Here is a 17,242-nt window from a genome sequence, read left to right on the forward strand (position 1 = left end):
CCCATCAGAACCTTCTGCGAACTCTTAAACATCCCCAGGGCTTCCCTGGGGGCGCAGTGGTTGAGAGTCCGCCTGCCGATGCAGGGGACGCGGGTTCGAGCCCCGGTCCGGGAAGATCCCACATGCCGCGGAGCGGCTGGGCCCGTGAGCCATGGCTGCTGAGACTGCGCGTCCGGAGCCTGTGCTCTGCAAGGGGAGAGGCCGCAACAGTGAGAGGCCCTCGTACCGCAAAACAAACAAACAAACAAGAAACATACCTATGCCCAGGTTACTCCCTGGACCAGTCGGGATCTGAGGCTGGGCCCTGGGCCCCAGTGTTATTAAAGTTCCCCCAGTGTTCAGTGGAAGTTGAGACCCAATGTCTAGACAGGGGTCGGCAAACTTTTCTCTTAAAGGGCCAGAGAGTAAACGTATTCGGTCGTGCAGGCCCTGAGGTTTGTCGCAACTACTTACCCCTGTCCTTGTAGCAGGAAAACTGCCACAGCTGACTCGTAAAACGATGGGCATGTCTGTGTTCCAATAAAACTTTATCGATGGACACAGAGGCTTGAATTTCATAGAGTTTTCATGTGTCATAGGATATTTCTCTTTTTGTCTTCTAACCTTTTAAAAATGTAAATACCACGCGCAGCTCAGATGCAGGCGGCAGGCTGGATGTGGCCACGGGCTGTGTAGTTTGCGCCCCTGGTCTAGAGGAACCAGTGAATTTTTAACTCGCGTTGTTTTATTGAGCATCTACGATGCGCCAGGCACTGGCGTACACAGCCAGACTCTGGGATACAGCGAGAAACACAACAAAGTCTCTTATTTACAAATCAGGGGCACAGAGGGGACCACATTTTCACCTCTTAACACCCCCAGGAGGGGAGGCCCCGCAGCTGCCAATAGAAGCCTGAGTCTAGACCAGAACTCAGATTCTGTGAATTGACACCGGAAGCTGACCCCTTCCTCCTCAGCGAGGGGCCCGTGTGCCCCCTGACCCCTGTGTGCCCCCTGACCCCCGTGCAGGGTGCCAGGAAGGGCCACACAGGAATGCGGTCCACTCCTTCCCTCCAGGGGAGGGGAACCAGCACTGAATCTCAGCCTCACACCTCTATATCCCAGGGAATCATTTTTATTTTCCCACCCATTTTACAGATGAGCTAACTGAGCCCGGAGAGGTGAAGCAATTTGCCCCAGGACCTTAGCTGGGCGGGTCCAGCTCTCAGGAAACCAGCCCCACGGAGGGGGTTGAGGTGATCCAGTTTCAGACAAGTGAAGCTGTGATGAGACCCAGGCACCCAGCAAGCTGCCCCCACCCTAGGGCTGGACTGACCACTTCAACGTCCCCCTCATGGCTTCCCCCAGCCTGGTATTTCCCCAGAGCCCACCATGGTGCTCTGAATAAGAATAAATATTCTTATTTATTTCCAGCATGCGGACATTTCACCCAGTTGTGCACGTCTGTCGATATTTTCTTAAGGGTTTTTGTTTTTTTTTTTAAACTGAAAATGTAAGCTCTCTCCTTCCACATTTATCCCCACAGTCTCCACCCCGCAGGCGCTCCTTTAGGACAAACATACTTGCTTCTCCCCTCCCTCTGAGTTCCTCTTCGATGGGTCAATTTCAGCATCTCTAAACCTACCCTCAGGCACTTGGATCCTGAAATTGCACTAGCTGAAGCCAGGAAATGGGATTTTTCCAAGCTCACCTCATCCCAGCTTCTCCATAACTTGCCAGGGTGGGTCCTTGCAATATCCCGTGCTCCTGATGAGGCCAAGAAAGGTGGGAAAGGTGTTTCTGGGCTAATGGGTGGCAGAGCCTCGTGGATCCACCCAGACCTGGGTACTTGGGTGGGGTAACCTGGAGAGGTGGGCTCCCCCATGGGCAGGACTCATGGGCTAGTATACTTTTTTAAAGGGCATTGAGGAGACCACCATAGGTCAGTAAATTTTATTGTTTATTTATTTATTGGGGTGCAGGATCTTAGTTCCCCGACCAGGGATCAAACCCATACCCCTGCAATGGTAGTGCAGAGTCTTAACCAATGGCGCCAGGGAAGTCCCTGGTTAGTAATTTTTAACTTGCCAACAAAGAACGTTTTGCAAGTTACTTTCTGCGGTCAACGTCATCTCATCAGAGGAAGAACTCTTTAATATCAACAAAATGGAAAGCAGACTATCTCTGCAGAAAGTTCACACATCTCCCTGTTGGTCTCATTTCACAGTGGCCTGATGGAAAGGTCATCCCAGACCAGAAGCAGTCCCTAGCCCTGAGAGGGACAGTCACTGGACACGTTCATTTCTCTGAGCCTCAGTTCTGTCATCTGCAAAATGGAGATAAAAATAACCGCCGCCCAGGGCTGTTCTGCAAGCTGGCAGACTCATCCCTAACAGCGCCCTGCACCTTGCGCTGTGCTGCCCGCGGGAAACGGCTGGAAGGCTGTAGAAAGGAGCTGCAGGCAGCTCTTCACACAGGGCTCGGCTCAGAGCCAGGCTCGTCAGTGGCCGCTACCCTGGCTGGGGCTGCAGCGTCGTGGGTGTCACTATTACTGCTGGAGTTGTTGTTGCTGCCTTCATATCCTCCCCCCGAGCCCCGTCCTATCTTCTGATTCCAAATCTGAGTCCTTCCATTAATCAGATCCCGTGTCTGTAAAATGGGGACCCTACGGAGGCCCACGTCGCAGGATCCTTGTAAGGATCTTGTGAAATAATGCAGGTAGAGACCTGAGAACGGTGCTTAGCACGTGGCAGGAACTCAGACTGAATTCACTGTCATTATTGCTGTGGCTGTAAGCCAGCCCGCCCAACTGCGGACCCCATGCTCTTTCCACGACGCCATCTGCCCTTCTCTCTCCCTCCCTCCCGAGTCCATTTGACTAAAGATGTCGGGACCCACAGGCCAGAGTGCCAGGCTGTCCTTGGCCGTGAACGCAGGAGCACTGAGGGGCCCTGCAGGTAGACGCAGTGTGGCTTCTACACTGACCAACTGAGACCTGCCCCAGAAGGAACCAGACCCTCCAGGAAAAGGAAGCCTGGGCCACCTGTCCTTGCAGAACCCAAAAAAGTCCCCCAAATGTCAAACCAAGAAAGCAGTTTGGCTGTTGGATGGCTCCTGAACTAACAGGTGAGGCTGGTCCTGCCGGAGGGGCCCACGCGGCCCTGCTGACTTCCGATAGGTGTTTCCCATCCCCCCAGTCAGGCTGCCTCGGTCACTTTGAACCCTGATACCTCACAAAAGCAGTCAAAGCACACGGCCCCCTAAACGGGGCACCTGATGACCCACCCCACAGGAGAACGCAGCAGGCTCGGACATCTCCGAAGCCAGTTTGCCTCCTGGGGAGAAGGCCCGAGTTCATCTGACACATGTTCATTCAGCAGCTCTGCTGGGCTTTCTCTGTGCCGGGCAGGAAGCTGGGGTCGTGCAGCAAACAAGCCAGACGGGCCCCTGTCTTCGCAGCGCTTGTAGTTGGTGAGGCAAAGGCATGAACAGCAAACAAACACACACGTTCGTACTCAAGGGTTCTTGCTAGGGGCCCAAGGGAAAGAAACAGGGCGATGGGGTAGGACACCGCAGGAGGCCAGGGGGAGGCTTCCAAGAGGAGGTGACACTTGAGCTGAGCCCTGAACGACAAGATGGAACTGGCCGTGAGAAGACCATTCTCAGCAGAGGGCACAGCAAGAGCAAAGGCCCTGGGCTGGGGTGGGTCGGGAGGTGTCATGTCCAAGGTCATGCAGCTTTGGATAAGGAGCAAGAAGCAGTGGGAGGAAACCAGGCAGGGCAGGTGACGGGGCAGGTCACGGGCGGCTTGAGTGCCACAGGCAGGGATGTGAAAATACAAGAGGAAGCGTCCAGAGACTGCAGCTGCCCCTGCCAGGTGGCTCTCCTCAGCCAGCGCTCCTAAGGCCCTGGCTGGCAGGAGGCCTCATCTGTCTCAGAGATTCAGCCTGAGGTGGGAGAAATGTGATCTTCTCATCCAGGGGCAACACGTTTGGAATCGGATTGCTTTGTCAGCCTTTGGGTGAGGAGAAAAGGGGTAAGAGTTGAAATCTGGTCCAGGATGGGCATTTGTGGTTTTGCCTGTTTCCCTGACAACATCTGCTCCCAGAGGCACGAGCAGAGTCAGGGGACTCAGGTGTCCTTTCTGATCGCTGGACCACAGGCTGCATGAGGTCAGAGACTGCGTCTGTTCTGCTCCAAACCAAATCAGCAGGGGCCTGAACGTGGATGAGCACATGAGATGAAGGAACAGGGAAATTCTGGTAGGTGTTTTGGCTGTACCTGAGATCTTCGAAGCAAACTTACAGAGGATTTCCTAGGGAGCCATCAACGCGCCGTGGATTCGAGAACACCTTTTCCAGGAAAGGGAGCCCTGAATGATACATGCCTATCCACTGCAACTTATGTTCCGTTTCAGAAACCGAGGACTGGACCTCCTGGAGAACAGGGTGATACCGGGTTGAATGGCAGCCCCAAAATTCGTGTTCACCTGGAGTCTCAGAATGTGACCATATTTGGCAATAAGGCTGTTTCAGATCTCATGAGCTAAGATGAGGTCCTACTAGACTAGGATGGGCCCTAAATCCAACGGCTGGTGTCCTTATAAGAAGGACAGAAGAGATGGCGTGGCCTCTATAAACCAGGGATGCCAAGGGTTGCTGGCAGCCACCAGCAGCTGGAAGAGAGGCCCCTCAGAGCCCCTAGAAGGATCCAACACTACCGACACCCTGATTTCGGACTCCTGGCCTCCAAAACCGTGAGAAGATAAATTTCGGTTGTTTGCAGCCCCAAAAAGACAAGGACCCTTTTGCAGCTCCCTTACCGTGGCCCACAGCGGCTGATGACTGGGGAGCCGTGTGGTCCAGACATTGGAAAAACAGCATTCCAGACCTTCCACATTCAGTTCCTGGGGCTGCCCAAACCAATTATCACAAACTTGGTAGCTTCAAACAACAGAAATTCTTACTCTCACAGTTCTGGAGGCCAGAAGTCTGCAATCAGTATCACGGGGCCGAAATCAAAGTGTCTCAGGGCCACGCTCCCTCCAGAGCCTCCCGGCGAATGCATTCCTGCCTCTTCCAGCGTCTGGTGGCTGTCTCTGTGCCATGGCTTGTGTCCGAATCACTCCGATCTCTGCCTCTGAGGTCACATACCTTCTCTGTGTGTATCAACTCTCCCTCTGCCTCTTGTGATACCTGTGATTGCCTTGGGCCCACCTGAATAACCCCGGCTAACGGCCCCATCTCAAGATCCTTAATTTCATCACGTCTGCAAAGAGTGGATGGTCAAGTGACATGATTTTCAACAAGGTGCATGGCTGGCTCTCCTAATCAAATGACCGTCCTGGAATCCCCCCCAGTCACATTCTGGAACAGATCTGTGAGAGGCCCTGCCTCAAAGGCCCAGAAAAGGAAGTGATGCGCAGGGTCTGGCAAAGGTCCCCTCGGAATAAAGGTCACTTCCATTTTCCATCAGTAGACCCGACAGGCAGGCTGTGGTGATGCTCTCAGGCCAGGCTGCACAAGCGGGGAGTGGGGAAAATGAGGCAAGCTAGGCCTGAGGTCCTCACCCCCAGGACACAGCACCTGCTCAGCTCTCACCCCGTGTGGTCTGATCGTTTGGTTTATCAGGAACAGCCAGAAATTCAGATTTGTGAAGGTGAAATTTCCTCATTAAGTAAGCAACTAATTTAAAAAATTTAAAGTGCTCTGTAGATCAAGCAAGACACATCCAGTGGGTGGCCAGTTCCCAATGCCTGCTGTTGACTGGGGTCTATCAGAACCCAGCCAGCGTTTAGGAAGGTCTTCTCTGGAGCAGTATGGGAGGAGTGTCCACAGCTGAGGCTCTGGGGACAGATGGACTCGGGTTCAAATCCATCCTTCACCAGCTGTGGAACCACAGGCAAGCTACAACTTCCAAGCCTCAGTTTTCCTATCCGTAAAATGGGGTGATAAAACCAACCTGCCCGGAATGGGGACTGACATGTACACACTACTATATATAAAATAGATAACTAATAAGGAACTACTATATAGCACAGGAAACTCTACTCAGTACTCTGTAATGGCCTATATGGGGAAAGAGTCTAAAAATAGAGTTGATATATGTATACGTATAACTGATTCACTTTGCTGTACAGCAGAAACTAACACAACATTGTAAATCAACTATACTCCAATAAAAATTTTTTTAATTTAAAATATAAAAATTAAAAAAAATAAAATCAACCTCCCTGGGAAGTTCACATTGAGATGCTCCAGGCCCCCAGCACAGGGCCTCCCATTGTGAATGTGCTATAAGGACTGGGCGTTATTATTATTGTTGTGTTTCTGAGATGCATCCTTTTGCATATTTTAATCATTCATTCATTTGGCTGCAACCTACAATCACTGTGTACATTTAACATCTGTTCTGCCCCCTCTTCTCTCTTCCAAAGATGTTCTTAAATAGATTGTGTGACTTTAAAAAGATCGGATACCTTCCTGCTCAAGGTGTGGAAACGAAGTGCACGATGATCACGTCGGGAGAGATCAAAGACTCGAGACCCAGCTGGGGAGAGAAGTGTCCAGGAGGAAGCTGGGGCTCTCCCTGCTCTGCGGTCTGTCCTGTTCAGAGTTTCATCACTCACTTAGATGAAGTCCATGCTTGTGAAATTTGCAAGTGACCCCAAGGGGGAGGGGGAGCTCCAGGGCTGGTGTGTGAAAGTCCAGGGTTCGCCAGCGGTCAGGAAGGAACAGCAAGTGTGAGTCGCGGCACTCGGCTTCCTTAGGTCAGTTCCAAGGGTCAAGAGTGACATCACCAGCATAGCTGCAGTGAAAACAGTGGCGATGGTGAGTGTCGGCGAGGCTGCGGAACACCAGCAAGGCTCACGTGACTGCTGGCAGCAGGGCACGCTGGTACCACCGCCTCTGGAGACTCTGGAAATATCCGCTAAAGCCAAACACAGGCCGACCTCTGCCCCAAAGCCCCACCCCTGGCAGTGACCCCAGGATAACGAGTGCACACGCACGGTGAGCACGCCGAGATGGTTCCAGAATGCCCGCGGCAGCCCTGCCTGCGACGGCCAACAGCTGCAAACAACCAGAATGAACAGGAGGACCCACAGGAGAATCGTGGTGTGCCACGACTGCTACAGAGCAACGCAAAGGAGCAAACCACGGGTAGAGCGACGCCACGACTGCTACAGAGCAACGCAAAGGAGCAAACCACGAGTAGAGCGACGCCACGACTGCTGCAGAGCAACGCAAAGGAGCAAACCACGGGTAGAGCGATGCCACGACTGCTACAGAGCAACGCAAAGGAGCAAACCACGAGTAGAGCGACGAGGATGAGGCTCCCAGAGTTAACAGCGAGTGAAAAGGTCAGACACAAACAGCACGTACTGTAGGATCCGGTTTATATAACGTTCAAGAACAGGAGAAGCGAATCCGCGGTGAAAGAACGTAGAATGATGGCTACCTGCAACTGGGTGTGGTGGGTAGTAACCGGGAAGGGACTGGAGGGAACTTTCTAGACTGGTGGGTGGTGGTTACATAGGTGTATACAACATGAAACGTCATCCAGCTATAGACTTTGGATCTGTGCAGTTTACTCTAGATATATGTTCACAATGACAGACAAAAAGTCGAGTGCGGAGAGCGCCAGCGGCTGTAGGGCAGGTGGCAGGGTAGGATCTGTGAACCAGGACTCCCGAGGAGGTGTAGACCATGCCAGCCGGTGCCTTTCCCTGGGCCCAGCTGGAAACCCTCCTCATTCCGTCCTGGTCCAGGCAGACCTCTTCCAGCAACATGCGGATCTGGAGGACATTACAGGGCCAAAGACCACCCATGGGAGCAGGGCCCATCCATGGGGTGTGACATGGGCAGTCACATGGGACTCTGCCCTCAGAAGGGGCTCTGAACTCTGCTGTCACCACCTTGACATTCTTACTAATTTTTGAACCAGGAGCCCTACATTTTTAGCTTGCACTGGGCTCCACAAATTATGCAGCCGGTCTTGAATGGGAAGCCGTGATGTGTAGCTGGGTCCTCAGTTTCTGAAGGGCTATTCTATGGAAACAGAAGCACATTTTTGGTGGCAAGAGCATGAAGTTATGGAAGTTATAGAGCAACTGGACCTCAGCTTGATGTAAGGAAGAACTTCCTGCCGGTGACAGTGCCTCCCAAAGAAAGATCAGCAGCCCGTTTAATGAGTGCCTGCTGTGTGACAAGCATCTTCCCTGCATCATCTAACGCTTCACAATAACCCTGAGAGGAGGGACGATTGTTATCCCCATTCTGCAGAGGAGGAAATGGAAGCAAGTTTTCATGGTCGAGCGTCACTCAGCTGCTTAGCAGTGAAGCTGGGATTTGAACCCAGGTTTAAATGAGTCAGAGTTGGCATCCCCCACCAGAGTTTTCAGATATTCCAGTGAAGGCTGCACGTCACGTCAGGGGCCAGTGGAGGGGCTTTCAGCTTTGGGAGGTGCAGGACTCCAGGGCTCAAGGTGGAGATTCTGGGATTTTAAATGCAGACACGAGGCAAGGTAAAGAATGCCAGAGCCTCACCTGAGTGCCACCCCTGAGGAGGCTGGGCTTCAGGTGCCTGGCCCCACCTGGGGGCTTCCTTCATGGTTAAACCAGGGGACAGAGACACTCAGGCGCTGGCAGGGACCCTTGAGTAAAGGTAGGCATGTGTGATACAACAGGGAGGGGTGGGCACTGTGGCGACTTATGCTAAAAAGCTTAGAAAAATTGCAAACATTAGGCAGGCAGAACCTAAAACACTTCCGCAGGCTGCCCACAGGTCACCAGTTAGTGGTTGCTGGTTTAGACTGCCAGCCCCATGAGGGCAGGGATGGATCTGTCATGCCCATCAATGTACCGCTGGCCCAGCCCAGCACAGGGCCTGGCACGCCCCAGTGGCAGCCTCTCTGTTCACCCCTCTTTGACCTCTGCTACCCAGCAGAGCTGGGCAATGTGGTGGGTGGCAGGACTCCAGCTCACCTGGCTGTGCCACCCCCACCTGATTCCTCCCTTTTCTCTGAACTCCCAGGAGCACAGGCTGATTTACGAGAATTTTCTTAGAAAAGAAAAACAAGTACTGGATAAATATTGGGATAAGGCAGTGGTTAAGACCAAGGCCTCTTGAATCTAACCCCACTGCCTCCTAGCTACAGGATCTTGGAAAAGTTACCTGGCCTCTCTCTGCCTCGGTTTCCACATCTGTGAAATGGGAATAATAATGGTACTTAGCCTGCTTGTTGTAACTCTTAAATTAGGGAAGACTTGAATCTTGTGACTATTAAATGAGGTAATACGTGGCAAGTGCCCAGAGCGCCTTGCACACGGTAGGCGTTTAATCAATGCTAGCTATTGTTCTTTATTGCACAAACAGCTACCATTTATCAAATCTACTACCTGGCAAGCCCTGCGCTAAAAATCGGTCTTTGAAATAATTATTCCACAAGTACATGTTGAACATGAACTATGGGGCAGACCCTTCACAAGGCACACGGTATCCCCGTCACTTACTCCCCTGGGAAGCTCACATCTTGGGAGAGGTACTGAGTTAGCGCTAGAGAGCACAGCAGGGTGGAGGTAACGGTAAGACACTTGCTGGTCGTTACACAGGAGCGTGGATTCTCAGGGTATCTCTCGTGGGTTCTACCTTATCCCACCAGGCCCTGCTTGGCACACAGTAGAGGCTAGCAAACATCTGTCCGATGAACGAATGCCACTGGACACTCACAAGACCCTATACGGTACCTGCTGATACAAACAGGTGCGGTGAAGCTGATCACCTGGCCCAGGACGCAGGAGGCGTGGAGGATGGCAACCACGCACACCCTCCAGGGCAGAGGACTCTCTCCCCAAAGGCGCCGCCGCCGCTGCCGCCCCGCCCTTCCACCACCATGTGGATTTAAAACCCACGCTGCCGCCGGGCTCCTGCCCCTCTTCTGCCATTGGGCGAAGACGCCCGCACTTGTGTCCAATCGAATGGCTGCTCCCAGAATGCAAACTTGGGATTGGCTCGTCCGCTGTGTCATTTTGGGCTGCTTCTGACGTCAGTGGTGTCTGGCACCCCCGCCTCTTCCGCATCTTGACTGGAGTTAAAGGAGCCGCAGGGGAGAAGACGCGCGAGTTGCTTCAGAGACACCTTTAAGTAGCCTTTAATTTTTTTTCTTTATTAACGTTCATTGTAAAAGCTACAACAAACAGTGTAAGAGAAATATAAGTTTCATTTAATCCATTACACAAAACTAACCACTGTTAACATTTTGGCAGTTATCATTTCATTTTTTTTTCTAATAATATAATTTTATTTGTACAAAATTCGGATCGGTTCTGAAGCCTATTTTAAAATTTACTTCATGAAGGACTTCTCTCTGTATCGTCAAATAATCTTTGAAAACATGTTTTTACACAGTTGCATTATCTTTGACCTTTATTCAAGCAATCCCCTATATTTTTCTTAATTTCATTGAATTTTGCTTTTCCAAATGAAAATAAATATTCTTGTCCTTAAAAATCAGTTCTCTGATTATTTCCTTAAAATATGTTGTAGAAATGGAACCAGAGGGTGAGGACACTCGTCCTTTAAGGCACATTGCAAAATTGTCTTGCATTCATTCATTCAGCAGGTACATACTGAGGAATTATACCTGCCAGTCGCTGCTAGGAGCTGTGGATACAGCAAAGAACGAGACATGTGTAGCCCACGGCTCTTTCAAAAATGCTGCGCCAGTTTCATCACCTCTGAAGCCAGCTCTGTGTTCCCAAACCCCTTATCTGAGCCCAGGGCTCTCTGTGCAGAGAAGAGGTTGTACCTCCAGCTCTGGCACAGGGAATGCAGGCAGAAGGCATAGAGCATATGCTGGGTGCCACACCCCTGGGGGGAGGGGGACTGTTGGGGTACCATGATGCCCCATTCCTCTGGACTCCAACAGTTCCTGTCTGGCATTCTGGAGGCCCTGGGGACATCTGAGCATCTGTTCCTGGGACCAAACACGGGACACGCAGGGCACAGTCCAGCAAGAGACACTGAACGAAGCAACTCACAAATTTATTTGAAAATTACAATTTGGGCTAACTTCTCCAAAGGGAAGGAGGGGATTTCTAGGGTTCATTTGTGTTTTGTATGGAACAGCGAGCTCCTGCAGCACGGAGCATGCAGTAATAGCAATAATGAAATTTTTTCAAGAGCTTCTTCCTAGCCAGGCCCTATGCTACCTGCCTTACAGGAGTTTTCTTATTTAATCCTCCCAATAGCACTCTAAGTTCCTTGATGATCTCCATTTTAAAGATGATGAAACTGAGGCCTGGAGTCATTAAGTAACTTTCCCAATCAAGGCCATGCAGTTAGAAGTGGTGGCCTATACTTGCGTGACCCCAGGTTTTGGCATGCAGAATTCAGCGTTTGGGAAATGAATCACTGAATGATTGAGCCCCCAGAGAGTAAACTCTACAAAGGCAGAGCCTGGCTTGCCACGGCTGCAGTGTGGAACAGTCTCTGTGTGCCAGGTATGGTGCCCGTCGCTGGCCCAGCCCAGCCAGGCGGACGCAGCCCTCCCTGCACCCTCTGCGACTAGCCTGGCCTGTACCCTCATACCCACCTCCTTCTTCACCAGCCCCCCTAATCCCAGCAGCAGAGTGCCACTGCCCAGCCTGGCACAAGTGCCTTTCATGCCACCAAGTATCACAGGTTTACATTATTACTCACTTCTGACAACAGTAAAATGTATCGTTCATGAGAACAGAGACACAGAACATCTCTGCCCCAGTATTTCTGGTCCATGAAATCAGCTTCAATGACAAACAGTTCTTTCTGGACGTGTTTTAGACATGAGCTGAACATCTGGAATCTTCCAAACCCCTCTCAGGCTCAGCCTGTGGCAGGAAAGTCTGTATCCTAAGCTACATAAGGTAACCAAAGACCCCGCAGGGCCTGCGCCGGGAGTCAGGAGCAGGGTGCTGGCTCAGCTTGGCCCTTCTCCAGCAGCTTGACCTTGGCCAAGTCATGTCCCCGCCTGGGCCTCAGTTTACCCATCTGTCAGAAGACAGGATTTAGCTGAAATGTTTCCCTCTGTCCTTTCCTTCGGTCCACCCCTCATCTCCCTGCCTTGGTCTCAAAGCCCTGTCTTCTCTGTAGAAACCAGTTCCCTGATGGAAATGAGAAACTACACAGGAGAGAAGGAGGTGACTCCCCGGTGGCATCTGTGACCAGTTTAGCAGGGCTCCTTTGCTGGTCGCTGGAGAGCTCAACCATGTGACATCTGTCCAGGAGCTAAGCTCCTGCATCAGCACCTAAACACGCACAACACAACCAGCAAAACACACAACACACACACACACCCCTCCCCACAGCACGAGTGTGTCTCAGGATACAGCCCACACACGTGCAACACATATATGCACACACACACACACACACACACACACACTCCTCGCATCTTTATGGTTACGACTTCTGGATCTGGTTCTGGTACGAGGCAAGCACTTGTTCTTGGTAGGCACTGCCCAGGTCTCTGGCTTCTGGACACTTAGAAGCTGGTCATTAGGAGAGCACATGGAGACCGGAAGTGAGCGAGTGAGCCAGCCAGGAAGACAGGACTGTCAGCCAGGCAGGAAGGTGCCCCCAAGTGTGGCTTATCTGTGTACGTGTGCGAGTGCCACTCATTTACTCCACGGAGGTTTGCCAAGTGCCCGCTGCATGCCAGGCCCTGCTCAGTGCACTGGCCAGGGATGCATGGGGGACAAGCCAGACTGTCCTGCCCCCGTGGGGTTACCACTCAAGTGGAGACAGACGGTGAACACGCAGACACGTGTCTGATGCTGCTGGTCACTGTGTTGAGGCCTTGAAATGCTCTCCCCACCCCACCCCATGAAATCCTGTTCCTGCCCCGCTGAGGAGTAGAGGAGATGTGGCTTCCACGAGGTGAGGCAGCCTGCCGGGGTCATCTACGGGGCGCCCGGAGGTGCCCCTGCAGAGGTCAGCTGCTCTTGGTCTTCGAAGGCGAGGTTTTACAGACAGAAATCACCAAGCAGTGGGGCAGATGGTGGCGCTGGGGAAGCCGCTGTGGAGCGCAGGACCAGCGGGAAAGACAAGGCGGACCCAGGCAGAGACAGTGAGGATGGTGCAGGGGAGCAGAAACACCGTTTGCTGAGGTCAGCCCACGGGCTCTGGGGCTCTGCATTCACAGCCTGCTCCACATCGTTCATGGGTTCCAGACCCTCAGCGGCCCCATCCGTCCAATGGAAATGCTGTTAGCTTGTACTTCACAGGGCTGACGTGGGGATCCAGTGAGCTGAGCCCTGGCTCCCTACAGGATCCCGATGCACAGTTGGTGAATGATGAAATGTACAAATACGAAGAGGCTAGAACAGGGCCTGGCACACAGGCAGTGTCCGATAAACATTAGCTCTTACTGGTGCTTAAAAGCAAAACAAGACAAAAATAATAATAAAAACACAAAGTCCAAAGATGCTAACTTGGGAAGATCGATAGGCCCATGAAAGCACCAGTAGCACTGGGGGCTGGAGGAGCTGAGGGAAAAAGTGACTCAGCGGAAGGGGTTTCCAAAAGTGGTGAGGTGGGAGAAGACGTGGTTAAACCACTTCAGGCCACCAGAGACTGTTTCTGAAAAGGCAGCTCTGTCCCGCAGGCCTGGGGATGGCATGAGGTGAGGGGGCAGGGCTGGACCTCACAGGCCGGGGTCTGCTTTGTCCCCACTGGCCGCTGTCAAAGCAGGCCCCAGCGAGCACAGTCAGGACACGGCCGGCCACCCTCGACCACGACCCAAACGCACGCTTGTTTCCCTGGTCCCTGCAGGGCCGCCGACGAGGGCCTGGCACCTGAGTGGGACCGTCTGCAGGACTCGCAGTGCCCATTGTTCAAAAACTATTAATTATGAAGAACTTCAAGGTGGTGACAATAGAACCTCAAACCAAGCAAGGGGCCCTTCGGAGCCTGGGGCCTTGGCATCTGCCTGGGCTGCACACCTGTGAAGCCGGCCAACAGTGCAGCCCAGACGGCAGGTACTGGCAGGCGCAAGGCCTCCTTACGGGGCTGGACCTTAACGTTTCTATCTAAAGATCCCCCTGTGGGAGATCCAACCCCTGCTAGGGGCAGACAGCCGCATGTGCTGTCTGGAGGCCCAGAAAGGCGTGTGCCAACGGTCGTCTGGGGACACACACCCATTTCACAATCCCACGACCTGTAACCGGGTTGGGAAATGCATTCCAAGTCCCAGATTTCCTTTAGTTCCTCTTCCACCAAGGGCTCTGGCCTGGCCATGTGCCGCCCCCAGCCTGGGGCTCCCTCCCTGCTGTCCCACCTCCCCAGAGGGGCCACCTGACCCCTTGGGCTCCAGCTGCATCCAGGCCGGGTCCCTTTGTTTCTTTCCAACTCTTGTCCCTCTGAAACCATCACTTGGACTTACATGTTTACGCATCTGCTGTCTGTCTCACCCGCAAGAATCCGAGCCCCAGGAGGGCCCTAGGAAGGTGCTCGGTAAACATGAGTTGAATGAAACACCACCTCCTCGGAGTGGGCTGCCCCGATCGGCAGCCCAACCTCTAGCCCATCATTACCGTGTCTGAAGTAACCGAGTTTAGCTACGGGTTTTCGGGCCTGTCTCTCGTCTCTCCTGACTCCCACGATGTCACAGGAGGGTAGGGAGTTTGTTTTGGTGGCTGCCCTGTGTCTAGTACCCAGCACAGAGCCTGGCACTGAATAGAGGCACAACATTTACTGAGCGAAGGAAGGAAATGTCTTTCCCTGACTTTCGGTCTCCTTCCCACGGACTCAGGCTGGCCCAGCAGAGGTGGGCCACCTCCCAGTACCCGCACTGCCAACAGAGTGAGCTCTCCCATCTCAGTCCACATCACCTCTTCCCGTGCCCAGCCTGACAGCGCGCTCTGTGCCCCGATCACTGCGCTCCCGGCACCACATAGGGTCATGCCTGGCACACAGAGGGTTGCCAGATTTAGCAAATAAAAACACAAGACATCAAGTTAAAATTAAATTTCAGGTAAGCAACACATAAATTTCCAGGATAAGTATGTCTCAAATACTGCACAAGATACACTTATGCTAAAAATTGTTCATGGTTTATCTGACATTCACATTCATCTGGCAGCCCTAGGCACACGTGAAGCCTCCCATGAGTGTGGGTAGTCAAGTGTATGCTTCTTCCAAAGCATCTTTGTCCTTTCCTGCTACCCACTCAGCCAGGGGCCCTGTCATTGTGGGAAGGCTTTCCAACTGTCAATATCCTCGTCTGCAAAAGTGAAAACAACATAAGGCCAGAGCCTCCCCGGCCGGGGTTCCATGAGGATTAAATAGCATAACTGCTAATATATACTCAGCCCTCTTCTTATGCCCTTCCAAGGCACTGCCCCCCTCACCCCCTCACAATCACCCCAGGCAAAGGCACCTTTAGCATCCCCACTTTGAAGAGGACGAAACTGAGGTCAGAGAAGTGAAGATACTCAGCAAGGTCACATGATTGTGTCCCACTCGTCCTTGGAGGTGCTGTTGCCACCACCATACTGAGACCCTGCATTAGGCCTCCAGGCAGAACTAGCTTTGGAGCCAGGACGGAGACCACTAACTAGTCCCAGGTGTCACCATCAAAACAGTGGGGTCACATTATAGGTGCTCATTAAATGTGACCAGTGCCGTTGCTCCAGACAGATGAACCAGAGGTCAGTGTAGTGGGTTTGTTTTTAATCCACTGAATTAACTGGTTATTTTTGCCTGGTGGCAGTTTAACCTGAATTGTGTAAAATGTTGCCTCATTTCCAAGACAGTCAACGGTGTGTGATTCCTGCTGCCAGACAGGCCAGATCGGCTGCAAGAGAATTCAGGAGCGCAGGGGCTGCCCCTGGCCTCACTGAATTCCTGGCACTCAGGGCTAGCTAGAGCTCAGTGAAAGTCTGTTGATTGAATGAATGAAGGAATGGCTGAAATGAGGGGCAAGGTTGGTGGTCTCCTTTGGGGAATGAGTGGGATTCAAGGTCATCCCCAGGCCCTGATAACAATTTCAGGGACTCCCCAAGGCGTGTTCCTGACTCTCCAGCTTTTTCTCCAAACTGCTGAAGTCAAATTGCAGCCAGACCTCCCCTGTTCCTTCCTTGGACCTGCTGGCGAGATCGACCCCTCCTTAAGGTAGGGGCTGAGACTGTCCAGCCCATGGCAGGGGCGCCCTCCACCGTAGGCCCTGAGCGCTGCCCCCCTTCCTGGCCCCTGGGCTTGGCTCCCTCACCAGTCAATCACTCCTGAGCTTGAACCCTCTAGAAAAAGTTTCTGGGCCTGCCCTCCTAAGAAAGCAAGAGGCATCACTGTGCCCCCTTGGGGAAGAGACCTCACCACTTTTGGGGCTGCCATTCAGTGAGTTCTACAAGATACAGCTCTGGTTCCAGTCTATTAAAAGGAAATGCCAGTAACTTTTAACACCTACCCCTCCCAAATGCAAAAGTATTCTCTGCTCATTAGGAAAACTCCAGGCATTACAGGGATCTGTGGGTATTTAAAGAACTAAAAATATTTGGGCGGGGGCCAGGGTGGGGAGCTGACCTGGGTTCAGCTTAGACTCCTCCATTGTGTGACCCTAAGCAAGTGACCCCCTGGCCATTTTCCGTGTCTGTAAAATGGGGATAATAATATTCTGCCCCTCAGAGTAGGCGTCAGATTGCGTTCATGTTGATAAGTTTCTGGCGCACGATAAATAAGTACTTGTTAAATAAATGGAGATTTCGGGCAGGGTCTAGGAGAGGACACACCGAATTGCTGAGAGGATGTGGAGATGGGCCAGGGAGGGGGGCCTCTTACGTAATATTTTAATATCTTTTTAATTCCAGGAGAATGTGTTCTTGCAGCACTTCTGTAATTAAAACTTGAAATAAAAGTACACCCCCGCACTTCCTCCCCCGTCTTTAGAACTCCCGAGCTGTGCCCCTTCCTCGCCCCCCACCCCCCCCCCGCCCCAAGCTGGTGGCCCCTCGGGCAGCAGACGTTGGGTGTGGATTTGCTCCGGGCCCCGCCGGCTGGGAAGTTACGAGTCCCGGACACGTATTTACATGACAAGGGCTCCCGGGCGTTTCTCGGAGCTGTCCGGGGCGTGCCTACGCGAGTTCCAGTTTTCCCCAGTCTACCTCCTTTCGGTCGGGTTAAAGTGCGCGGGGGGCGCAGTGGGCTTGGGGCCTCCTGGGGCTGCAGATCTGGAGTCGGGGAGCTTACTGCGAAATCAGGTAATGGGTAACCTGAAGGGCTCCCCCCTTCC

General features: G+C 52.6%; 1 long non-coding RNA gene across 1 annotated transcript; it reads right to left on the minus strand.

The window, feature by feature from the left end:
* Window positions 1–6,142: 6,142 nt before the first annotated feature.
* On the minus strand, window positions 6,143–9,973 carry LOC113609442 (uncharacterized). Its single transcript, XR_003428625.1, has 2 exons — window positions 9,726–9,973; window positions 6,143–6,786 (listed from the first exon to the last, which is right to left on the minus strand). It is a non-coding gene; the product is annotated as an uncharacterized LOC113609442 (long non-coding RNA).
* Between the last annotated feature and the right edge of the window lie 7,269 nt (window positions 9,974–17,242).

Source organism: Aethalodelphis obliquidens, unplaced genomic scaffold (assembly GCF_003676395.1).
Source record: "Aethalodelphis obliquidens isolate GAN/ISIS:26980383/991018 unplaced genomic scaffold, ASM367639v1 scaffold57, whole genome shotgun sequence".
NCBI classification, from domain to species: Eukaryota; Metazoa; Chordata; class Mammalia; order Artiodactyla; family Delphinidae; genus Aethalodelphis; species Aethalodelphis obliquidens.